This window comes from Stomoxys calcitrans, chromosome 3, assembly GCF_963082655.1.
Source record: "Stomoxys calcitrans chromosome 3, idStoCalc2.1, whole genome shotgun sequence".
Lineage (NCBI taxonomy): Eukaryota > Metazoa > Arthropoda > Insecta > Diptera > Muscidae > Stomoxys > Stomoxys calcitrans.
The window spans coordinates 53378149-53405261 of record NC_081554.1 but is presented as its reverse complement, the minus strand read 5'-3'; the positions used below and the strand labels follow the sequence as shown (position 1 = coordinate 53405261).

The window sequence follows — 27113 nt, the reverse complement described above, 5'->3', positions numbered from 1 at the left end:
CACACCTTTCATCGCTTCTTGTTAATTGTAAAACTTTATGCTTCATATTTCACGTTTTGCTATTGAAATGACTCTTAGATCACTGAAGTCCCATTAAGATTGTGTTTTATTAACTGCGTACGTGGGAAAACTGAAACAGGTAATAACTAATCCAATACCATTGAATCATTGGGGGTATTCAGTTTGCAAGCTTTTGTGGCTCATTCCATTGCCCCCCGAAATGTTCTACACAAACTGTCAGCCTTGAACACTAGGCAAAGAACCGTCATAGAAGACTAATTGTAATCTGAACTCTTCAGGACACCCATCCCAGAGTTATGGGTGATAGTGGAAATTTCTCACAAATTTTATGGGCCTGCTGAATGAGGCTCCCTGAGAAATGGTGTTTATGTGGGCTTAGTCGACATGGCCACAATTCCTTTTATTGACTGATTTTTATACCCTACACCACTACTGTGGTATTATAAGAGAGATAAACCCATTGATAAGTATACCGATCGACTCAGAATCACTTTCTGATTCGATTTATTGTAGCTATGACCGTCTATCTGTCTGTCCGTCCGTCTGTCTGTCCGTCTGTCCATGTTAATTTGTGCGCAAAGTACAGGTCTTAGTTTTCATCTGATCGTCTTCAAATTTGGTACAGGCATGTTTTTCGGCCTAGAGACGAAGCCTATTGAAATTGGAAAAAAATCGGTTCAGATCTGGATATAGCTCCCATATATATTGGTTGCCCAAAAAGTAATTGCGGATTTTTCATATAGTCGGCGTTGACAAATTTTTTCACAGCTTGTGACTCTGTAATTGCATTCTTTCTTCTGTCACTTATCAGCTGTTACTTTTAGCTTGCTTTAGAAAAAAAATATATTTGATTAAAGTTCATTCAAAGTTTTATTAAAAATGCATTTACTTTCTTTTAAAAAATCCGCAATTACTTTTTGGGCAACCCAATATGTTCGTCCAATTTTCAGTAATAATGCAATAAAATGATCATTTGTTAACCGATACTCTTGAAAATTGGCAAGAAGGATTTTTTTACAACTGCCGACATTACTGGTGAATTTCATGGAAATCGGTTCAGATTTAGATATAGCTCTCATATGTATATACTGCCCGATTCTCACTCCTAAAGTCACAGCAAGCGCATTTATTGACCAATCTTGCCAAAATATTACACAACGCATTCCCCAACGGCTACCACAATATACATAGAGTTTGGTCAAAATCGGTTCAGATTTAGATATAGCTCCCATATATATGTTCGTCCGATTTGCAATAATAATGCAATAAAATGGTCATTTGTTAACCGATTCTCTCGAAATTTGGCAAGAAGGATTTTTTTACGACTGCCGACATTACTGGTGAATTTCATAGAAATCGGTTCAGATTTAGATATAGCTCTCATATATATACATCGCCTGATTTTCACACCTGGAGCCACTGCAAGCGCATTTATTGATCAATCTGTCCATAACTTCGTACAACGCTTAGCTAGACGACTGCCACAGTATGTGAGAAGTTTGCTCGAAATCGGTTCAGATTTAGGTATAGCTCCCATATATATGTTCGTCCGATTTTCAGTAATAATGCAATTAAATGGTCATTTGTTAACCGATTCTCTCGAAATTTGGCAGGAAGGACTTTTTGATGTCTCTCGACATTAGCGGTGAATTTCATGGAAATCGGTTCTGATTTAGATATAGCTCTCATATATATACATCGCCTGATTTTAACACCTGGAGCCACTGCAAGCGCATTTATTGACCAATCTGTCCATACCTTCGTACAACGATTTGCTCGACGACTACCACAATATACATAGAGTTTGCTCGAAATCGGGTCAGATTTAGATATAGTTCCCATATATATGTTCGTCCGATTTTCAGTAATAATGCAATTAAATGGTCATTTGTTAACCGATTCTCTCAACATTTAGCAGGAAGGACTTTTTTATGTCTCTCGACATTAGTGGTGAATTTCATGGAAATCGGTTCAGATTAAGATATATCATTCATATATATATATATCGCCCGATTTCCACTCCTAAAGTCACTGCCAGCACATTTATTGACCAATCTTGCCAAAATATTACACAACGCTTTCCTCAATGACTACCACATTATACATAGAGTTTGCTCGAAATCGGTTCAGATCTGGATATACCTACCATATATATGTTCGTCTGATTTGCAGTAATAATGCAATAAAATGGTCTTTTGTGAACCGATTTTCTCGAAATTCGGCAGGAAGGATTTTCTTTTGACTCTCGGCATTAGTGGCGATTTTCATAGAAATCAGCCCAGATTTAGATATAGCCGTCATATATGTATATCGCCCGATTTTCACTTTAAGAGCCACTGCAAGTGCATTGTTTGACCAGTCTTGCCAAAATTTTGCACAACGCTTTCCTCGACGACTACCACATTATCTGGGAAGTTTGCTCGGAATCGGTTCAGAATAAGATATAGCTCCCATATATTCGTTCGTCAGATTTTGAGTTATTTGCCATAATGTTGTCATTTGTCAACCGTAGTTTTTACAGTTTGAACATATTTGCTCGCCGAGGTCCATCAAAATTGGTTCAGAATTGGATATAGCTCCCTCATTGTACTGATAAGGTAGGTGTAGGGTGGTATACAGTCGGCTACGCCCGACTTTTATCCTTCCTTACTGGTTTTTCTTATAAAATAATATTCAAAAGAACTTTTTAGGATACTGCGTCATGCGTCATGACCTCACTTACGAACCCAATCAGCAGGATTGTCAATAAATTTTGGCAGGCTATAACAGTTTAACTCTAGGGCGGTGTACCGTGGTTTTATCTTCGGTTGAGGTAGGCCAGCGATAGTTTACGATTTAGGGACCCACAAATTTTAAATAATAACACATTTATATATTCCTTTCAGGATACGCATTCTTGCTTTTATTGATAACTAGCCGAATCGCTCCGCTGCGCCTTTCTTAACTCTCTAATATCTTTTTAGGCTGGGGACACTTGGCCCTGAATGTGGAAATCGAATTCGTGCATGATCGGTAAATACGTTCTGCTTTAGGGTGGGGTGGATCCCAGGGTTTTTTTTTCCCGAAAATGAGTATCAATTTCCTTCTCTACTTCCAAATAGCTTTTATATAAGTCACATTTTACCATGGTCGGTAAAAACGTTCGATTATGTAGGTTTTTTTTGGATTGGGGCGACTCCCCAAACACGTGGCTCTTCAATTGGATATTAAATGTTTCTCTCAAGTACCTTTCGTTTGAGCTCTATATTGTCGTGATTGGTCGATATATCCTTTTGGCGAATTTTGGTCGGCCCCAAGGTATCCGAGCCGAACAATAGAAACCATGTTTTGTTTTTTGTGACTGTAACAGTGCAAATAAAGTCGAACGATGCGCATTAAACATCTCCGAGATCTGGTATTTTTTTGAAATTTTGATAATGGGCATAAATTTTTAGGGGAGGGATGGCACCTCAGACATTTCAACACAAATTTGGATATCAAATTCGTGCTTCACTTCCAAATTCCTTTAACTTGAGCCTCATTTTGCTATGGTCGGTAAATACGAACCGTTTAGATGGTATTTTGAGCCGGGAACCGACACTTTGCCCTGAAAATTGATATCAAATTCGTTCTTTACTCCCAAATACCGTTGATTTAAGCCCCATATTGCCATAGTCGGAAATGAAGTTCAGTTTACCTCAAAAACTTAACTCCAAAATTGGATATCAAATTCGTTTTCTACTCTCAAATACATTTTTCATTTGAAACCCATATTGTCATAATGGGTCAATTAACTGATTTGACGTATTTTTAGGAGGAATAGCGCCACCTAGACTTGAACGCACATTTTGATGACTTATACTTTATCTACTCCCAAATACCTTTCATTTTAGTACTATATAGCCATGGTCGGCTATAATGCCCATTTGGGGGTATTTGGGGGTGGGGCGACCTCCCATTACTAGGATCTAATTTTTTATGCCATTTTTGTAATCTACTGCCGAATACTTTTCATTTGAGTCCCATATTGACATGAACGTCGAATATATATCTCTTTAGAGGAGTTTTGGGGTTGAGGTGGCCCGCTGAGCACTCGGACCCAAATTTTAATACGATATTCGTTTTCTAGTCTCCAATACTTTTCTTTTGATACCAATATTGCACCTATCGGTTCACTTTTGGTTTTGGTTGGCATTTTCGTGGTAAAGGGGGAGGGTCCGCCCCCATCCGATATCCAAAAATTATATAGCCTAAATTTCCTTCCAGACAAACCTAAACAATCTGTGAAAATGTTAAGAAAATCGGTTCAGGCGTTTTTGAATCTACGGAACAAACAATCGGTTTCCCATATACGATAGTCATGAGTTGTTCACTTGGGGCGTTTTTGGGGGGTTGGGGGTGACTGCCTATACCTCGATCTGATTTTGTATGCCAGATTCGCAATCTACTCCGGAAAACCTTTCATTTGAACCCCATATTGATATGGACATCCAATATGTTTGTTCAGGGGAGATATGAGGTTGGGGCGGCACGATGGGTGTTTAGGGGAGTTTTGATAATGGGGCGATTCGATGGGTACTTAGACTCTAATTTTAATACCACATTTGTATTCTTCTCTCCAATAACTTTCATTTGATACCCATATTGTACCGATGGGTCCACTTTTGATTTTGGTTGACGTTTTTGGTATAAGGAGGAGGGTCCGCTCCCCCCTCCGATATCAAAAAATTATATCGCCTATGTTTCCTTCCACACCAACCTATAAAATCTGTAAAAATTTCGAAAAAAAAATCGGTTCAGCCGTTTTTGGGTCCATACGGAACAAACAAACACAAATTGATTTTTGTATATAAAAAGAAGAAGATATACTTTAGTTATTCCAATTCAATATGGAATTCTAAGCTCTTAGGTGAAGTTTGTTGATTGAAGTCTGTGGGGCCCTTTGGCCATTAGTTGGTGGTTTCGGGATTTTAACCACTTGATTGAGAAGATTCGATCAATTTCACCTGTGTTCTGACGGAAAGAGAGTCTCAGGCGATTGGAATTTCGGCTGGTGCCCATTTAAATTCTGGCCGTGGGCTATTTCGGGGCTCGGATTTGACCTTGGCGTGTACCTCGGTTAACACCATTACTTCGGCCGGCGACTGGAAATATAAGAGCAATGTTCGAGTGCGAACGAGTGGCGTTAGGATGCGAACGAGTCAGTGTTAGGGTGCGCACAATTCGGAAGGTGTGACGTTAGGATACGAACGAGTCAGTGTTAGGGTGCGCACAAGTCAGAACGTGTGACGTTAGGGTGCGACAATAGCCAATCTGGGGGTGGGATATTCCAAATAATGATAATGATTGGAAGTATTAGGCCAATAAAGCAAACCTCCAAATGAGTTTGGAGCTCTCAGGGCAAAATTTTTGTGAACTGAACCCTAGACGATAATTACCCAATATTTTGCCATACATTAGATTTTTGGGAGATGAGTGGACCGATGTTAAAATTTGGATGAAGTATCTCACCCCGCTCTGGGGGAACGCTGACCCCGATCGGTCCAGATTTGGATATAACTGCCATGTAAGCCGATCCTCCGATTTAAGGTTTTGGGCCCATGAAAGGCGCATTTGTTGTCCAATTTCGCTGACATTTGAGACAGTGAGTTGTGTTAGGCTCTTAGACATCGTTCTGCATTTTGACCCCGATCGGTCCAGATTTGAATTAATAGCTGCCATATAGACCGATCTGTCGATTTTATGTTTTGGACCCATAAAAGGCTCATTTATTGTTTGATGTCGCCGAAATTTTGGGACAGTGAGTCGTATTAGGCCCTTCGACATTCATCTTTTATTTGGCCCAGATCGGTTAAGATTTTGATATAGCTGCGTTATAGAACGATCGCTCAATTTAAAGTCCTGTTCTACAAAATTGAACAATGACTTGTACTCAATGTCCGTGCCGAATTTGGTCCGAAATCAGACCATATTTCGATATAGCTGTTATGGGGGCATAAATCATGCATTTTTCGCCGGATTATTACGAAAGGTGGTTTATATAAAGGGTGATTTTTTTGAGGTTAGGATTTTCATGCATTAGTATTTGACAGATCCCGTGGGATTTCAGACATGGTGTCAAAGAGAAAGATGCTCAGTATGCTTTGACATTTTATCATGAATAGACTTACTAACGAGCAACGCTTGCAAATCATTGAATTTTATTACCAAAATCAGTGTTCGGTTCGAAATGTGTTCAAATTTTGACAAATTTTGTTCAGCGATGAGGCTCATTTCTGGTTGAATGGCTACGTAAATAAGCAAAATTGCCGCATTTGGAGTGAAGAGCAACCAGAAGCCGTTCAAGAACTGCCCATGCATCCCGAAAAATGCACTGTTTGGTGTGGTTTGTACGCTGGTGGAATCATTGGACCGTATTTTTTCAAAGATGCTGTTGGACGCAACGTTACGTTGAATGAACACATTTCGAACCGAACACTGATTTTGGTAATAAAATTCAATGATTTGCAAGCGTTGCTCGTTAGTAAGTCTATTCATGATGAAATGTCAAAGCATACTGAGCATCTTTCTCTTTGACACCATGTCTGAAATCCCACGTGATCTGTCAAATACTAATGCATGAAAATCCTAACCTCAAAAAAATCACCCTTTTTATGCCCGAGGTGGTGGGTATCCAAAATTCGGCCCGGCCGAACTTAACGCCTTTTACTAGTTTTTTTTCGCTTCTAGAAGCCACAATAAATTGAATTAGAGCCCATGATATCATTGCCAAATCCAAATCGGATCATTTAAGGTCTATTAAGATTAGGTTAGAAGAGGATGGTTCCAAACCACGTCTTAATATCCGCAAGGGCCGTGGTAAGGCCCATTGTGATTCCTTAATCTTCGCACTTCTTCAGCGGCAAGTTTTGCACTAATAACATCATCTCTACGTTAAGACGGCCCACTAATACACTTTCTCACGCCAGCATGGAATCTTTGCATTTTACAGATTTAAGATCTAGTATGCATTGGGTTGCCCAAAAAGTAATTGCGGATTTTTCATATAGTCGGCGGTGACAAATTTTTTCAACGCCTTGTGACTCTGTAATTGCATTCTTTCTTCTGTCAGTTATCAGCTGTTACTTTTAGCTTGCTTTTGAAAAAAAGTGTAAAAAAGGTATATTTGATTAAAGTTCATTCTAAGTTTTAGTAAAAATGCATTCATTTTCTTTTAAAAAAATCCGCAATTACTTTTTGGGCAACCAAATATAAAAGTCTTATACATCAGGCGATATTAATAAAATTTGCATTAAGAGTAGATTTGATACCGCCAATGTCATTTCCTCATTTGAACGAGGTAGAACCCTTATATATACCCATAGTGGTGGGTATCCAAGCTTCGGCACGGCCTAGCGTTTTTATACCCACCACCGAAGGATGGGGGTATATTCATTTTGTCATTCCGTTTGCAACACATCGAAATATCCATTTCCGACCCTATAAAGTATATATATTCTTGATCAGCGTAAAAATCTAAGACGATCTAGCCATGTCCGTCCGTCTGTCCGTCTGTCTGTTGAAATCACGCTACAGTCTTTAAAAATAGAGATATTGAGCTGAAATTTTGCACAGATTCTTTTTTTGTCCATAAGCAGGTTAAGTTCGAAGATGGGCTATATCGGACTATATCTTGATATAGCCCCCATATAGACCGATCCGCCGATTTAGGGTCTTAGGCTCATAAAAGCCACATTTATTATCCGATTTTGTTGAAATTTGGGACAGTGAGTTGTGTTAGGCCCTTCGACATCCTTTGTCAATTTGGCTCAGATCGGTCCAGATTTGGATATAGCTGCCATATAGACCGATCCTCCGATTTAGGGTCTAAGGCCCATAAAAGTCACATTTATTATCCGATTTCGCTTAAATTTGGGACAGTGAGTTGTCTTAGGCCCTTCGACATCCTCCGTCAATTTGGTCCAGATCGGTTCAGATTTGGATATAGCTGCCATATAGACCGATCCTCCGGTTTAGGGTCTTAGGCCCACAAAAGCCACATTTATTAACCGATTTTGACGAAATTCGGGGCAGTGAATTGTGTAAGGCCCATCGACATCCTTCGTTAATTTGGCTCAGATCGGTCCAGATTTGGATATAGCTGCCATATAGATCGATCCTCCGATTTATGGTGTAAGGCCCATAATAGCCACATTCATTATCCGATTTTGCTGAAATTTGGGACAGTGAGATGTGTTAGGCCCTTTGACATATTTCTTTAATTTGGTCCAGATCGGTTCAAATTTGGATATAGCTGCCATATAGACCGATTTCTTGATTTATGGTTTTGGGCCCATAAAATGCTCATTTATTGCCCGATGTCCCCGAAATTTGGAACAGTGAGTTAAGTTAAGCCCCTTGACATATTTCTGCAATATCGCTCAGATCGGTCCAGATTTGAATATAGCTGCCATATAGACCGATATCTAGGTTTTAGGTTTTGGACCCATAAAAGACGCATTTATTGTCCGATGTCGCTGAAATTTGAGACAGTGAGTTTGGTTAGGCTCTTCGATGTCCTTCTTCAATTTTGCCCAGATCGGTCCAGATTTGAATATAGCTGCCATATAGACCGATCTCTGGATTTAAGGTTTAGGGCCCATAAAAGAGGCATTTATTGTCCGATTTCGCCGAAATTTGGGACAGTGAGTTATGTTCGGTTTTTCGACATCCGTGTCGTATATAATTCAGATCGGTATGAGGTATATGAGTATAAGGTATGAAATTTTCACCGAATTTTGATGAAAGGTGGTTTACATATATACCCGAGGTGGTGGGTATCCAAAGTTCGGCCCGGCCGAACTTAACGCCTTTTTACTTGTTTCTTTATTTTTGCTTTGTCTGACAAAATTTTAATTAACTTTCATTGTAATTCCGTGTTTTTTGCAAACATTAAACTGAGTCTACTGAACACTTTGTCTGTCAGGTTAGACTCGCAACCACCAGTAAGACTATGACTAAATAGCGAAACACCACAATGACCGCACGAATATTAAAAAAAAACAACATTTTTTATGTCAATTATTTTCATTAAAAAATTCCACGACAATATTATTTATGGAAGCAAGTAATCTCTACACAATGGACATTGACGATGAGAAAGGGAGGATTTCATAACAAGATATGACTGGCTATTTTTTGCGAATTTACTGGCCAAATGCTTAAGACAGTTAATCAGAGTCTAAAAACTTTATGTAAAAGATGGCATGCCTGGTCGACCAAGCGATCTGAAGAGACGGTGCATCAAGTACAGACGTAGAAGGAGCCAAGAAGCCAAGATGAAGCCAACCACATGAGAACACTCCGAGCGCCAATGGGGCACAGATGTTGAAGACTTATCCTATTAAAGGACTAGTCTGAAACTTAATCAGAGTCTAATAAATTTATGCATAGATGGCATGACCTAGTTAACCAAGCGATCTGAAGAGACAGTACATCAAGTACTGGCGTAGAAGGAGCCAAGAGGCCAAGAAGAAGCCAATCATATGAGAACACTTGGAGCGTCAACTGGGCACAGATGTTGAAGACTTATCCTCTTAAAGGACTAGTCTGAAACTTAATCAGGGACTAATAAATTTATGTATAGATGGCATGCCTAGTTGAACAGGCGATCTGAAGAGACAGTACATGAAGTACTGATGTAGAAGTGAGCCAAGCATTTGAGAACGCTCCGAGCGTCAAGTGGGCACAGACGTTGAAGACTTATCCTCATAAAGGACTTTTCTGAATTAAATTGTAAACCTTAGGATGTTAGGTTAGGTTAGGTTGAAAAGGGAGCGGATATTAATCCGCCCCATGCCACAATGGAAGTACACCAAAGCGACTGGCTTTGGTGTATTAAGCTTTTTAAGGCGATCAGATTGTTTCAGCGGTAGCAACTCATAGGCATCTCCCTTTTCCTCTGTCAAATTTGTGAAATTTATGACTTTTATTAATTATTATTTTTTTTTTTCCTAAATTGAAATAAAATGCCATCAAGTATCCCATAGGCGTCATTTAATTGCTTGTTAATAAATTAATGAAAATATTTAAAGGATTTTATCTCGCCGATCGCTCTCCCTCTTCCCAACCAAAGACATGCAGGCACGATCATTAATAATATGCTTGACAAACAAAAAAAAAAAAAACTTCTATTACCAACTGTCATCGCCTATTGTAAAAATGACATGCTCCCAAGTCGCTTAGCTATTGCCTGTTTCTTTGTTCCATGATTCGAAAGCACAAAAAAATCCATAATAAATAACAATAATTGTGGCGTTACATGGCGCCTAATTGACGTTACATGATCGTAGCGTGCCGTTATAAGGCTTTTTGCCTCACTTAAATGCCTTCGCTGATTTTCCTCTATTACAAAGAGTGGGTCACGTCACAGAATTTCTAACATCGAGTACTTGTGTCGTGGTATTTCACTTATTTCTTGGTGCTAATTGGAATGTTTTCCCCCCCCAGGGCATTGAATTTTATTAATATGAATTTTTAATTCATCAGTAAATGCAGAGCCGAGCCATTAGCTGAGTGTTAAACACATCAACTTAAACTTGCCTGAGTTATGATCACTACACAAGCTAATTGCAGTCAATTGTAGTTACAGGGAGGATAGTGTTGCGTAATCTCTTCAGTTAAGGCAGAAGCGTGGCAAGCAAAAGGGGTTGTCAAGAAAATTTGATTGAAAGTTTTTCTTAAGAAAACATTTCATGGAAATTTTGTCTATAGAGAAAAATTTTGTTGAACATTTTTCTATAGAGAATATATCATGGAAATGTTATCTAAAGAAATGTCTATAGAGAATATTTCATAAAAAATGTTGTAAAAATTGTGTCTTTAGAGAAAATTTAGTAGGGCAAACGAGAATCGTACTATTGCCCAAAAAGTAATTGCGGATTTTTTAAAAGAAAGTAAATGCATTTTTAATAAAACTTAGAATGAACTTTAATCAAATATACTTTTTTACACTTTTTTCTAAAGCAAGCTAAAAGTAACAGCTGATAACTGACAGAAGAAAGAATGCAATTACAGAGTCACAAGCTGTAAAAAAAAATTGTCAACGCCGACTATATGAAAAATCCGCAATTACTTTTTGGGCAACCCAATATGTCCCGTAGAATAGAACCGAAAATAAAACTAAAGGGTGATTTTTTAGCTTTTATCTTTTTGGCAACACTGGCTTAAACAGCTCACGCATGTGTCGTGTTTTGTTTCACTATCAAACATCTTCAGTTGGGTCGACAATTTAACCATGAATCGTCTTACAAACGAACAACGCACAGTGGGATGGGAGAAAAAATATGTGGAAATAAGTCTGTCATTTTGGAACGGATAGAGGTATCTTCTTTATAGTTGAGGTGTTATCCAGTTTATATGCAAAATTTCAGAGCCCTATACTTATTTTCACTTATTTTTTCCCCATACCACTTGCAACGCTTGCAAATCATTGAATTTTATTATCAAAATGCATAGGAAAGTTCATCGCGCGCTTCTTCCATTTTATGGACGAAGCTCAGTTTTGGCTCAATGGATACTTAAAAAAACAGAATTGTCGATTTTGGAGTGAGGATCAGCCAGAAGCATTGCATGAACTACCAATGCATTCAGAAAAAGTGAGAAAAAGTGCGGTTTATGGGCTGGTGGCAACATTGGCCCGTTCTTCTGCAGAGATGGTGCGAATCATAACGTAAAAGTGAATGGTGAGCGCAACCGTGAGATGATATCCAACTTTTTTTTTTGGCCCAAAATGCAAGAGCTTGAATATAAATGAATAAAAATGGACTTATTGAGAGAGGCGAGTTGATGGAACATTTTGTTTCACGTTCTGGACCGGTCAATGGGCCGTCCAGACCGTGCGATTTAAAGCCTTTAGAGTATTTTTTGTGGGACCATGCTAAAGTTCATGTCCATACAGACACGCCCGTTTCAATTGACCCATTGGAAGACAACACTTAAGCATTTTTTCTTGAGATACCGGCCGAAATGTTGAAAAGGTCATGCCGAAATTGGACTAAGCGGATTGACCATATGAGGCGCAGTCACTGTCAACATTTGCATTTTTCGGTGGAGGCCACCGTATCGCAGAGGTTTGCATGTCCGCCTTTGACGCTGAACGCCTGGGTTCAAATCGTGGCGGGACCATCAGAAAAAAAATTTTCAGGGGTGGTTTTCCCCACCTAATGCTGGCAACATTTCTGAGGTTCTATGCCATGTAAAACTTCTCTCGAAAGAAATGTCGCTCTGCGGCACCCCGTTCGGACTCGGCTATAAAAAAGAGGACCCTTATAATTGAGCTTAAACTTGAATAGGACTGCACTCGTTGATATGTGAGAAGTTTGCCCCTGTTTTTTAGTAGAATGTTCATGGGCAAAATTTGCTATTTGCAAATCTTCAAAAATCAAATAAAGATATCATGCACTTTTATACCCACCACCATAGGATGGTGCTCATTCCGTTTGTAACACCTCGAAATATTCCTTTAAGACCCCATAAATTATATATATTCTTGATTGCCTCAACGTTCTGATTCGAAATAGCCATGTTCGTCCTTCCGTCTGTCTGTCTGTCAAAATCACGATAGCTGTCGAACGCGTAAAGCTAGCCGCATAAAATTTTGCACAGATACTTATTTTTGACGTAGGTCGTTGGGGATTGCAAATGGTCTATATCGGTTCAGATTTATATATAACTCCCATATAAACCGATTTCCCGATTTGACATCTTGAGCCCCTGGAAGCCGCAATTTTTGTCTGATTTGGCTGAAATTTGGCATTTGGTGTTTTGTCAAGACTTTCAACAAACGCGCCAAGTACGATCCGAATCGGTCTATAACCTGATATAGCTCCCATATAAACCGATCACCCGATTTGATTTCATTAGCCCCTGGAAGCCGCAATTATTATCCGATTAGGCTGAAATTTTGAACGTGGTGTTCTGTTATGACTTCCAACAGCTGTGCTAAGTGCGATCCGAATCGGTCTATAATTTGATATAGCTCCCATATAAACCGATCTACGGTTTTGAGTTCTTGAGCCCCTGGAAGCCACAAGTTTTGTTAGATTTGCTTGAAATTTTGCATGTAGACTTCCAACAACTGTGCAAAGTAGGCTCTAAATTGGTCTATAACCTGACATAGCTCCCATTTCTTGAGCCCCTAGAAGTCGCAATTTTTGTCCGATTTGTCTGAAATTTTGAGGTGTTCTATTATGATTTCCAACATCAATGCCAAGTACGGTCCGAATTGGTCTATAATCTGATATAGCTCTCATCTAAACAGATTTTTATCCGATTTGGCTGAAATTTTGCATGTAGAGTTTTGTTACATCTTCCAAAAACGTTATCAAGTACGGTCTAAATCGGTCTATAACCTGATATATAAACCGATCTCCCAAATCGAGAGATCCGGTCCGGATCGGGAAAATTTTCGTCCGATTTAGTTCAGAATTTGAACATTCGTTCTCTTAAGACTTCTAACAACTGTGCCAAGTAAGGGCCCAATCTTGGGAAACCCACCACCATGTATTCTGCTAAAAATTTGTACCAAATAGTTTAAGTTGAAGGACATTTTTATTCTACATACTAAATTTCCGTCAAACCAGCAAAATTAAAGCTTCTAGAAAACGAACAAGGATAATCGAGAGACCGACTTGGACCGTACATTACACAGTTGTTGGAAGTCATAATGAAACACCGCATGCAAAATTTCAGCCAAATCGGATGAAAATTGAGGCTTCCAGGGGCTCAAGAAGTCGTTTCGGGAGATCGGTTTATATGGGAGCTATACCAGGTTATCGACCGATTTGGACCGTACTTGACACAGATGTTGGAAGTCATAATAAAACACCATGCACAAAATTTCGACCAAATCGGACAGAAATGGCAACTTGCAGGGTCTCAAAAAGTCATATCGGGAGATCGGTTTATATGGGAGCTATATCCAAATCTGAACTGATATGGCCCATTTGCAACCCCCAACGATCTACATTAATATTAAGTATCTGTTTCAACCGCTATCGTGATTTAGACAGAAGGACGGACGGAGATGGCTAGATCGAGCCAAATCGGACAGAAATCGCGGCTTGCAGGGGCTTAAGAAGTCAAATCGGGAGATCGGTTTATATGGGGGCTATATCCAAATCTGAACCGATATGGCCCATTTGCAACCCCCAACGACCTACATTAATATTAAGTATCTGTGCAAAATTTCAAGCGGCTAGCTTTACGGTTTCGACCGCTATCGTGATTTCGACAGACGGACGGACGGAGATGGCTAGATCGAATCAGAATGTCGAGAGGATCCAGAATATATATATACCTTATGGGCTCGCAGATCAACATTTCGAGGTGTATACCCCCATCCTATGGTGGTGGGTATAAAAATGAATTTGAGTTTGTTTTTTTTGTCTGTTCCGTATAGACTCAAAAACGGCGGAACCGATTTTCTTGAGATTTTCGTGAGAAAAGGGTACTACATTTTGTGATATATGGAGGGGCGGAGCCTCCCCCTTACCCCAATTTTCAAAAACGCCCGATGGGTGGTGCGGCGATTTAAGCGAATATTTGTTTGTACTTTTATAGTAACCTAAAAACAAAAATTTTGGAATCCAAATTTCGGATGGGGTACCTAGGGAGGCCGTCCCACCACCCAAAACCTACCAAATATATATAAAGACCAATCACGACAATATGGGACTCAAATGAAAAGTATTTAAGATTAGAAAACTTATCTGATATTCAATTGTCGGACCAAGTGTTTGGGGGACCAACCCAACCACCAAAACACCCCCCCAAATCGGACATATGGGTAAAATGGGACTCAAATGAAAGGCATTTGGGAGTAGAATATGAATCTCTGACATTCAAATGTGGGACCCCCACACCCAAAAGGACTCATTTACTAACTATGGCAATATGGGTCGAATATGGTATCCAAATGTGCGATCAAATGTTTGGGGGCCGCACCTTCCCAAAAACACCCCCAAAACAGGACAAATTTACCACCATAGCAATATGGGGCTCAAAGGAAAGGTCTTTGGGAGTAAAGGACGAGTCTGATATCGATATTCGGGGAAAATGTCTACGAGACCACCCTACCCCATAACACCACCTAAAAGTGGGGGCCACCCGACCCCCCAAAAAACTCCAAACCGGACATAATTATGGGGGCCAAATGTATGGGGGCCGCACCTTCCCAAAAACACCCCAAAACAGGACAAATTTACCACCATAGCAATATGGGGCTCAAAGGATAGGTCTTTGGGAGTAAAGATCAAGTCTGATATCAATATTCGGGAAAAATGTCTACGAGACCATCCTACCCCCATAACACCACCTAAAAGTGGGGGCCACCCCACCCCCAAAGAACTCCAAACCGGACATAATTATCGATTAGGGCAATATGGAATCTGATACAGACAACTTGTATCAGATTCGACTCTAGGGAGAGGCCGACTCAAAATGGAGAACGACTCAAAATGGGTTTCAAAAGTCTTGGGTAGTAGACTACGAATTTAGTGTAAATATTTGGGAGCCGCCCCACGCACAAAAAAAACCGCAATACGACATTTAGGCCGTTTAGAACAAAGCAAAACTTTAATTACCAATAAACACTCTAGGTATGATTAAGGTATTGGCTACACTAGAACTTCTTGGCTTATGAGTTGTTACTTTCCACCTATGAAGTTGGAATATAGGAAATATTTGTTTTAATTGCCATATTTATTCGTCATATGCAGGCAATTATTCTATCAAACTTAACACATGTTTATTAAAAATTCTTTTTTTTTTCATTCTTCTTTGCAGTTTGCTGTAAACGTTAGATTTTGAAACGTCACCCTGGCTTCACCTAATAACACAGCACCGCCGGTGCTTTGGCGTGCGCGTCGTAAAGTGGGTAAGTACATTAAGACTACAAATGCTATAATTAAAAATAATTATCTTTGATAGATAAAACGCACATGCAGCGTTTTGTAAAATTGAAACGAGGGTGGTTACAAAACAGCTTCAAAGTGGAAAAAACAGTTGGTGTAGGGCAATGCTTTACAATTTCAAACATCCTTAAAAACTTTCATTGCTGATAAATTTTTTCAATAGAAAACTTATCTACTTCCAACATTGGCATATCATTTTGTCATTGGCAAAAAAAAAATATGTCATTGTAATCGCATTAGCCAAACATTCAAAAATTCTACCATATCTCAGTTGTTTTTTGCAAGTCCTTTAAAAAGTTTTGATTAAAACTCATTTAATTTAAATTAAGGAATTCCTTAACACATGAACGACCGGCTTATTGATTTGACTTTGCCAACAAACAAAAAGTGAATTCCTTTTCTGTTCAATGACCACTAAAAGTCAATGGAATCACAAAAATGTCAATAAACTGGCGTCACACATCTTTTTGTTGTTTTTTCTTTTTTTGGGCAAAAGCAAAAAGCTTTCAAGTATCCTTTCCACCAAATATTCAAGTTCTAACAATGACTCATTAGGAAGATTCATAGAAAATCTCCATTATTCGGTATACCATCCATTGGAAAACTCTTACAGAAGTCCAATCCAAGATTTGCCAATAAACCATGTGAACCATAAAAGGTCATTGTTAAATAAACCCCACCCCCCCTCCCCACCAAAGAAAAGGAGAAACACAAGACACATAAGAGGACAATACGTCACAATAACACAATAGGACACTTGAATTCCTGGTTGATAGAACGCAAGGCCAAGGTTACTGCCATCCCGAACTTTTGTGTTGAGCTCATTCAAGCATATCGATGGTTATTAAGGACATTGTTATTGTGATTATTTTGCTGCTGCCATACAATTCCCAACTAAAGGTTAATGTCATACCATTAACATGTTATGTTCTAATATGGGGTGAAATTAAAGCACCATGAGATATCAGGAAATGCGTTTGTTGGTGAATATGGGCCATAAGTCAAAATAATGGCACATAATTATGTAGATTAGTTGAGTCGGACCGAATCTTATATACCCTTGATCATGGATCGCATTTGTCCACTTCTTTGGGCGATATCTCCTTATAGACAAACAAAGGATAATGGATAAGAATTTCACTGCTATTTCATCTATACCAAGTTATGAACCGATTGGGGCCATATTTGGTTTGGCTGTTGGAGACCAAAGTGAAATTCAATGTGTAAAATTTCAATCAGATCGGATAAAAACCTCAGGTTATGTACCGAGCCATCTATTGGGTTGCCCAAAAAGTAATTGCGGATTTTTTAAAAGAAAGTAAATGCATTTTTAATAAAACTTAGAAAGAACTTTAATCAAATATGTAGTGTTTACTGACATTTGTCTTAAATCTCTGGAACATTAGCCGGAAGTCAATTCCACATACAAACGCTTCTGGCGAAATAACAATTCTCTCTATAATGCATGGTGGGTCCGCTGGTCAATCAAACAAACGGGTGTGAGTTCTTGGAATGTCTACTATCCCTGACAAACATCCTTTCATCAGGAAAAAGAAGACGAATATCAGACGAACACACACCATGAAAGTAGCGATAGAATACCGCCAAACAAACCACATTGCCATGATGTTCAAGGGAGGCAATAAATTTGGATACCCTACTGTTCCCATTCAACACCACCGCTCTCCTCTGTACACGGCCCAGTAACTCCAGGGAATGATTTTAAAGCTCCAGCCCATTCATGTGAGTTGTACTCCATTTTCGGCCTTATAAAAGTGGTGTAGATGTTAAGATGGAGTGAAGTAATTCTTACACCGTTTAAGGAAGCCTAAACACTTGAATGCCTCTTTCGACATTTCAAATACATGTTTAGCCCAACGGACATCACTTTGTATTTTCATGCCTAGAACATCAAGGGCTTTTGATTGCTCAACATCGTTAATAGACGAAGACGAATAGACGAAGATGATCGTAATGGGACAAATATCATCGTTTGCGCCATCTAGGGCAGAGCCTAAATCGGTTTATATGGGAGCTATTGCGTTGCCCAAAAAGTAATTGCGGATTTTTTAAAAGAAAGTAAATGCATTTCTAATAAAACTTAGAATGAACTTTAATCAAATATACTTTTTTTACACTTTTTTTCTAAAGCAAGCTAAAAGTAACAGCTGATAACTGACAGAAGAAAGAATGCAATTACAGAGTCACAAACTGTGAAAAAAATTGTTAACGCCGACTATATGAAAAATCCGCAATTACTTTTTGGCAACTATATAAGGTTATGAACCGATTTAAGCCATACCCATCACATCTATTGGTGGTCAAACCAAAAAACTTCATGCAAAAGTTCATCCAAATCGGATGATAATTAAGCCCTCTAGCGGCTGAAGAAGTCAAGAGGCGATATCGGTTTATATGGGAGCTATATCAGGTTAAAAACCGAGTTAGTGGTCAGACTAAAGCATTTCGTGCTGAATTTCAGCCAAATCGGATAATAATTGAGCCCTCTATCTGCTCAATAAGTCAAGATCCGAAAACAGTTTATATGGGAGCTATATCATAAACCCTGACACAGCTATTGGTAGTCAGACTAAAACAGTTCATGCAAAATTTCAGCAAAATCGGATAAGAATTGCGCCCTCTAGAGGCTCAAGTTGTCAAATCCGAAATCGTTTTATATGGGAGCAATATCAGGTTAAGAACCGATCTTAGCCATACTTGGCACAGCTTGCCAAACAAAAACACTTTATGCGAAATTTCAGCCAAATCGGATAATAATTACGCTCTTCATCGGCTCAAGAAGACAAGATCCGAAATCGGTTTATATGGAAGCTACACCAGGTTATGAACGAATTAGATCCATACAGCTTTTAGTGGTCAAACCGACATACCTCAAGTTTCAGCCTAATCGTACAATAATAGCGCCCTCTAGCGACCAAAAGAGTCAAGATCCGAGATCGGTTTATGGCAGCTTTATCAGGTTATAGACCGATTTGAGCCATACCTAGCACAGCTATTGGTGGTCAAACCAAAACACATCATGCAAAATTTCAGCCAAATCGGATAATAATTGCGCCCTCTATCGGCTCAAGAAGTCAAGATCCCAATATCAGTTTATATGGGAGGTATATCAGATTATAAACCGATTTGAGCCATACTTAACACAGCTATTGGTAGTCAGACTAAAACAGTTCAAATTTCAGCAAAATCGGATAGGAATTGCGCTCTCTAGCAGCTGAAGAAGTCAAGAGCCGAAAGCGGTTTATATGGGAGCTATATTTGGTTATGAACCGATTTAAGCCATACTTGGTACAGCTGTTGGTGGTCAAATCAAAACACTTCATGCAAAATTTTAGGCAAATCGGATGATAATTACAGCTGAAGAAGTCAAGAGCCGAAATCGGTTTATATGGGAGCTATATTTGGTTATAAACCGCTTTAAGTCATACTAGTCACAACTGTTGGTGGTCATAGTCATTGGTGTGTGTTGCTATTTTTGGATTTTCTTTTCCATTTGCATCTCCGATCATTGAGTTCGTCTCGAAAGAGAAACAAACAAAATACTTGCACATGCAAAATTTCAGAAAATTTGGGACCCCCCACTTTAACTTGAGAACCATATTGTCGCAATCGGCTTATTTCATCGTAATTAGTTTTGCTGATTTTTAGGGTAAGGCATTCCCCTAGATTGTTTGAGCACGATTTGTTTTACAAGTTCTTGTTTTGGGGTATCCATAAGTGTGCAAACAAAATTTCGCTTAAATCAATGCACCCATTTCGAGATATCTCATATTTTACTCTTTTAGTAAGGTGGGGTTAAAAGGTCTTCTAACCAAAGACGAAGCGCGTCCCATAGTGGTTGGTGCGTGTTGTAATATCTGGCTTTCCTTCTCCAATCGAACTCGTCTCCATAGAAAAACCAACATAAATTTTATTTTGTTTGGTTTAAGTACAGTTCGACTTTTCTCAAAATAAGTTTAAAATTTTAACCCTACCATTCCAATGTAGGAAGTTTATGCTACATTTTTAATGCCCCTGCTCGGGCGCCACTTTCAAGTGAAAATAAAAATTCCGACTGAGTTTGCTTCGATTAGTGTTAGTCGGTGCTAAAACAAATTTTAAAAAGTTACAAGTTAAGTTAAGTTATTACAATATGGGAGGGAGCCTAAATTCCCTTCTCAATATCCTGGTTTGGACAACACTTTCAAATGGTGAGAGAAACTTTTGTTGACTTTGCTTCAATTTCACTTCGATATGTCTATGGAAAAAAATCAAAAAAATTACCTCTATTAGTTTTAATACAGAAATTTTATGTATTTTTCCAGTGGCACTGCTCGGGCGCCAATTTGAAATAGTAAAAGAAACTTTTACTGAGTTTGTTTTGAAAGCTTTTGGCCCTTTCTAAAAACATATTTTAAAAGTTACCTCTATATTTTCTACCTACATATATTTTCGATTCAACTCCTCTGCTCGGAAACTAATTTCAAACAGTAAACTAAACTCTTATAAGTTTATTTGGATTTCTGTTGAACTTTACGTAAAGCATATTGAAAAAGTTGCCTCCATCATTCCTATATGGGAGGCTTTGTATTCACTTTTCACTTGACTACTTGATTGCAACAAAGTGAATTTACCTCTACCATTGTATTAAGGAAGTGCTATATTCTCATTTGAATGTCCTTGCTCGGGCGCCACTTTCGACACATAAGAAATGCTGGGGTTCTTTTGATTTCCTTTAGTTTACCACATACAAATTTAAGAAGTTAATAGTCATTCCTGGGAGGTTTATATTCTCGCTTCCATCCCCTTGCTCGGGCGCCACTTACAAACAGTAAGAGAAGCTCTAATAGAGTTAGTATTGATTTCTGTTGGATTTTCCAAAAGAATTTTTAATCTGATTGGTCTATTTGAATTCTGTATTGCACTTCGGAGGGATATTTTATCAATTTTCTCCCATAGCGCTGAAGGTCTGATTTTGAATTCTGGCCAGAACATTAAAAGCAATGTTCGTCAGAAAAAAAGTATTTCCTCCTATGGCGCGGAAAATCTGGATTCGAATACTGGCGAGAACATTAAAATCAATGTTCATTAAATAAGGCTCATACAATAAAGTCCCAGAAAATTCCATCTCTGAAACTTACCCGACCAGATTGTTGTAGCCTGTTGGCAGGTCAAAGTTTGCAAGTCTTAAATTGCTTTCAAAGAAAATGCAAGTTATTGTCCTTTAGACAAATAAAACTTCCTAAAAGCACAAAAACTTGTTGTAAACTGACATTTAAAAGTCACAACAATATGTTATTACAAAGCAAAGGATGTTGTTAGAAGCTGATGATGCAGACCATCACATGAAAGGGTATCAACAAACAAGACCTTCGACAGATTGTAAAGATAGTTACTGCCATTGATGGCTTAAGTTGTTCAAAGGAACTTTATAAATTTTCATCGTCGAACAAATCTCAATGTAATCTTTTACCATCTGTTTTACCATTTCTCCTTTTCCCCATCGTCTTGGTTTTGTTTTTTTTTTTTTTTTTGTAAACTAAATCCTTTCTCATGTGTACCATTAGTCCTTGTTTGGTTTGGTGTACTCGTGGGCGTTTTTAGTGTTTGTGTAAAGCATTGCGGTGTTGTTTTTCGCAAAATGCGTTTTACAATGTTTCCCTTCTCTTAAATGCATTAAATCACTGTCGCCGCAAACAATGGTTTGTTGTAAGACTGTATTTACACAAAGGGGTTGACTTGTGTATGGCAGCTATGCTATTGATGAAGACAAGTTGTGATTGCAATGAAAGAAGATTGCTATAGCGTGTGTATAATTTCGCTGGAAACGAAAAGATAGAAGAGCAAAAAAGTGTTCGCTTATCGTATGGGGTTTCATTTTAAATGTTGTAAAAATCAATTCTTAAGAGACAATTTCTATGGAATTTTGTCATTAGAGAAAATTAAAAAAATAGTAATTTTTGAAAATTATTTCTTTAGAGAAAAATATTAGTCAAAACTTCATTCATTTTGAGAAAATTTCATGTAGTTCTGCCTTTGGTGAAATTTTCATAGAAATGTTGCAGGAAGCGAACAGAAAATCTTTCTGTAACCTTTCAGAATTTATACAGAACCACTATTGCAATAAAAAGTTACTTAGAGAAAAATCAAAGCAAACTTGGTAAGAGTTTATTGTCCATTTAAAAGTGCCACCCGAATAGGGGCAAGAAAATCTTAAAAAGAAATCAAAACCAACTCATTGAGAGTTTCTGTAACATTTAGAAATTGGCGCCCGAGCAGTCATATTGAGAGAGAAAACAAACAAATATTAAAGAGGAAGTAACTACTGAAATTGGTTGTTCAAAATTGCAACAGGAATTGTAGTAAAATCTGTAAGTTTCTCTTATGATTTAAATGCGGCGCCCGAGCAGGGACTTTAAGAAGAAAATATAAAACCACCATTTGACTAATAAGACCCAAAGTTTCTTTCAAAGAGCATGGTTCTTCCCTTGCAATGCTTAATAATTAGTAAGTAGGTGTAATCATGTAACCTTTAAGTGGCAAAACATCCTGATGAGATCCCAAAATCGTGATCGTGGTAGCCTGTCCTTTTATATTCAAGTATACCACATTGTCGAGACTTTTTAAGATGTTTTTGTAACCATTTAAAAGTGGCAACCAGTCATACTGAGAGAGAAGCCAAAACACATATTGGAACGTTAGAGGTAGCTTCTTAAAATTGGTTATGGAAAAGTCCAACAGGAATAGTATTAAATTCAGTAAGTTTCTCTTATGATTTAAATGCGGCGCCCGAGCAGGGACTTTAAGAAGAGAATATAAAATCACCATTTGACTAATAAGACCCAACGTTTCTTTCAAAGGGCCTTCTTCCATTGCAATGCTTACTAATTAGTGAGTTGGTGGAAGCATGTACCCTTTAAGTGGCAAAACATCCTGATGAGATCCCAAAATCGTGATCGTGGTAGCCTGTCCTTTAAAATTCAAGTATACCACATTGTCGAGACTTTTTAAGAGATTTTTGTAACCATTTGAAAGTGGCACCCAGTCACACTAAGAGAGAAGCCAAAACCCATATTGGAACGTTAGAGGTAGCTTCTTTAAATTGATTATAGAAAAGTCCAACAGAAATAGTAGTAAATTCAGTAAGTTTCTCTTATGATTCAAATGCGGCGCCCGAGCAGGGACTTAAAGAAGAGAATATAAAATCAACATTTGACTAATAGGAGCCACCTTTTCTTTCAAAGGGCATGCTTCTACCATTGCAATGCTCACTAATTAGTGAGTAGGTGGAACTATGTAACCTTTAAGAGGCAAAACAACCTGATGAGGTCTCTAAAAAGGATTAAATCGCAATCGTTGTAGCCTGCTCTTATACATTCAAGCATACCATATTGTCGAGGCTCTTTAAAAGGTTTTTGTTTTGTTGTACTGTTTTCTCAATTAGACTATTGTTGTCTATACGCGTAACATTGATGATAATGAATAAGTTGGACCACCATCGGTTTGGTTGTTACTCCTGTGGTAAACGCCAATCAAAAATAACTGATCTGGAACGCATAGACTACAAAAAGAACAAAAAAAAACAAATTTTTGTATAAAACTATTTTTTTTTTAACTTTGCAATTTTGCTTTCATACAAAATTTTATAACATAATGAAATTTTCTTAGACTTTTGTCTTTATGGAAAATATCAAAGAAATTCTATCCATAGAAAAATTTTCTAAGACATTTTGTAAGAAATTAACAAAAATCCTTCAGGAGGGCAATATATCAACAGTTCCGAATTCATTTAGAACTATTAGAATATAAATTCCCTTAGAAAGAAATCATAGTGATCTCGGTAAGAGTAAATCATACCATTTGAAAGTGACTCCGAAACCGGGGCATTGAGAAAAAATTCTTAACTATGTAGGTTAGGTTAGATTAGGTTGAAAAGAGGGTGCGAATACTAATTCGCCCCATGCCAGTATGGACATACACCTATGCCAGTAATTGGCTTGTTGTGCGTTATATATCTAAACTATATAACTTTTTGAAATTGTTTATAGAAAAGTCGAACAAAGGAAACTCAGTTTTAGATTACCTTGTCATTCGAAGGTGGCGCCCGAGCCGTGACCTTGAGAAGAAAATATAAAAACCTTATATTGGAATGGATTAGGAACTTCTTAAATTTTGTTGCAGCAAAGTCCAACTAGAATAGTAGTAAAATCAGTACGTTTCACTTATCATTCAAAGGTGGCGCCCGAGCAGGGACATTGAGACCAAAATATAAAGCTCCATTATGGAAGAGGTACGGAACGTTCCTAAATAGGGTTTTATGCTATACCAAAATTAGTTGAAGCATACTTAGTTACAATTTCCCCTATCATTCGCAAATGGCCCCCTAGCGGTGACGTTAAGAGGAGAATATGAAAATCCATACTTGTATGGGAAACTTCTTAAATTCATTTGTAAATAATTTAAATAGGAATCGTAGTATAATCTTTTATGATTAAAATGTGCTTAACGAGAAGGGACATTGAGAAGAGAATATGAAACCTACAATATGGGAAAGTTAGAGTAACTTCTTAAATTTTGCTGTTAGGCGACACCTACAGTATTCGACGCAGTCCTAGTTACAGTTACTTTTATCATTCGAAAGTGGCGCCCGAACGGTGAAATTGAAAAGAGAACATAAAACCCCATGTTGTAATGGTAATGGCAACTTCTTTAATTTGGTTGAAGAAAAGTCAAACGGGAATATTAGTAAAATTAGAAAGTTTTCCTTATGATTAAAATGTGGCGCCCGAGCAGGGACATTGAGATGAGAATATAAAACTTCCAATATGGGAAGGCAGAGAAAATTTTTAAATTGGTTTTTAGGCAAGACCAACAGTATTCGACTAAAACTTAGTTTAATTTGAAAGTGGCGCTCGAGCGGTGACATGGAGAAGGGAAAATATAACCCCATATTGGAACGGTAGAGAAAACTTCTTAAATTTGGTTGTAGAAAACAGAAATTGTTGTAAAACTAGTAATTTTATCTTATGATTAGAATGGGGGGCCCGAGCAGGATATGTGGAAGATAAAGTAACTTCTTAAATTTGCTGTTAGGCAACAACAACATCATTCGACGAAGTCCTAGTTACAGTTTCTTTTATCATTTGAAAGTGGCGGCCAAGCGATGACATTAAGAAGAGAATGTAAAACATTTCATATTAGAGCAGAGGAAGCTTCTCAAACTTCGTTGTGGAAAATTCAAACCGAAATTGTAGCAAAACTAGTAAGTTTCCATTATGACTAAAACGTGGCGCCCAAGCAGGGGACTTTGAGAAGAGAATATAAAACCTCCAATATGGTAAAGGTAACATCTTAAATATGTTTTTAAGCAAAACCAACAGTATTCCAAGCAAACGCAGTTACAGTTATTCTTATTATTTGAAAGTGGCGCCCGAGCAGTGCCATTGATAAAAGATACATTACTTAACTTACTTCAATTGGCTATGACAGAACATTTGTTCCACTAGCCGAACGTAGAAAAGTGTTCCAAGCGTCTCCATAATTTTATAATCTCTGACACCAAGTTTCGAGGTGTCTGCCACCACTTGATGTTTCCATCGGGCTTTTGGTCTTCCCGGTTTACGTGTACCACCGTGTTTGCCTTCAAAAGACTTCTGGAGCTTCTTCATTCATTCTGACAACATGACCTAGCCAACGCAGTCGTTGTATTTTAATACGTCTAACTATGCTATCGTCGTCATACCGCTCATGCAGCTCGTGGTTCATATGACGCCTATATTCTTCATTAACACAAACTAGTCCATATATTTTACGGAGAATCTTTCTTTCAAACACTGCAAGCACTGCACCAGGTCTGAAGCCGCATTGATCCCATTGACTTTAAGTTTTAATCTTTCACACTGTTCGCTAGAGAGTACATTGTATGCGATGGGGAGGTGACTTATTCATCTGTAGTTGGCACATTCCGTCTTGTCTGCTGTCTTGTGTACGGGCCATATTATGCTGAGGTTCCAATCATCGGGTGTGCGTTCTCCTAGCCAGATTGTTCAAACAAGCTGATGCATACGCTTTATCAGCGTGTCGCCTTCAATCCTAAATAGTTTAGCGGGTAACCCGTTGGCTGCTGCTGCCTTGTTGTTCTGCAGTCGGGTCACTGCTGCTTGGACCCCGCGGGGGGGTTTCCGGTACCCGAGTACGGATTTCGCGGCATTTTCCATTTAGTGGGCAATAGTGTGCCTTTGCGCCATTATATCATCGGTACAAGTAGTGCTTTCATCAAGCAGTTGGGTCATTCGAGTGGAATATGCCGTTGCCATCTGTTGTGTTTGCAGGTTTTTATGCGGATTGTGGCTAGCCTCTCATCCACCGGATTAAAGCTTGGGACAAGGTGTTTCAGTCTCCGACTAATCGAAAATCCACAGCCTAATTCATGCTTCGTGTTATGGCAGCTATAGTATAGTTCGTCACCGTTTGGAGTTGTTGTGACGCCATTCCCAGTCCATCGCACTTCCTGTTAGGTGGTAATATCTGTCTTGTTCTTCTCCAATACATCCGCCAGCGCGTTTACTGCACCTCCTATGTAAAGAGTGCGGACATTCCAGGTGCAGATCCGCAAATCATGGTCCTTTTGTCGTTTGGGTGGGTGGTCAACGTTGGATGGGGGAAGTCCGATTTAACTATTCCTTTGATTCTCATAGTAGCTCTCATAGTTTTCCGAGAGCGGGTTACTGGCCCAGCGTCCCAACCGCATAGGTTTTGTGAGATCGCACATGTATCTCTTGTTGTGGCCACTTGCTCCAAGATCCGACTCTCGTCTCCAGCCGCCCCTAACCTGGGAACAGACGCTGATGTTGGCTATTGGTTATTTAAAGGCGCCAATAACTCGCCTTGTCATCTCGAGTATCATTGACACTCAGTTTTTAATTAGGAGTCAGTGCCACCTTGTTCCTCACTGAGACTCTCCTCTCGAAAATCGCTGACTGCCGCGGCCGCATTTGCATCTACTCCGCATAAAACGAAGCTTTCCACCATCCGTAAACTGTGGACACGCCCGGTAGCTTTCAGCTAAGCTTCCCATGGTAACGATGGACACTACACAAGTCGTAGCTTAGAGTCTGTGGTGCTCATAGTTATCCCGCTTCGGCCGGGTTACTCAGTTAC

General features: G+C 38.7%; 1 protein-coding gene across 3 annotated transcripts in view; it reads left to right on the top strand.

The window, feature by feature from the left end:
- LOC106082455 (dual 3',5'-cyclic-AMP and -GMP phosphodiesterase 11) overlaps positions 1–27113 on the top strand; it is a 349544-nt gene that overhangs the window by 42852 nt on the left and 279579 nt on the right. For all 3 annotated transcript variants that reach the window (XM_059364258.1, XM_059364257.1, XM_059364256.1), the window contains exon 3: positions 15826–15916. The gene's annotated coding sequence lies outside the window, so the exon portion shown is untranslated. The remainder of the gene's footprint in view (positions 1–15825; positions 15917–27113) is intronic.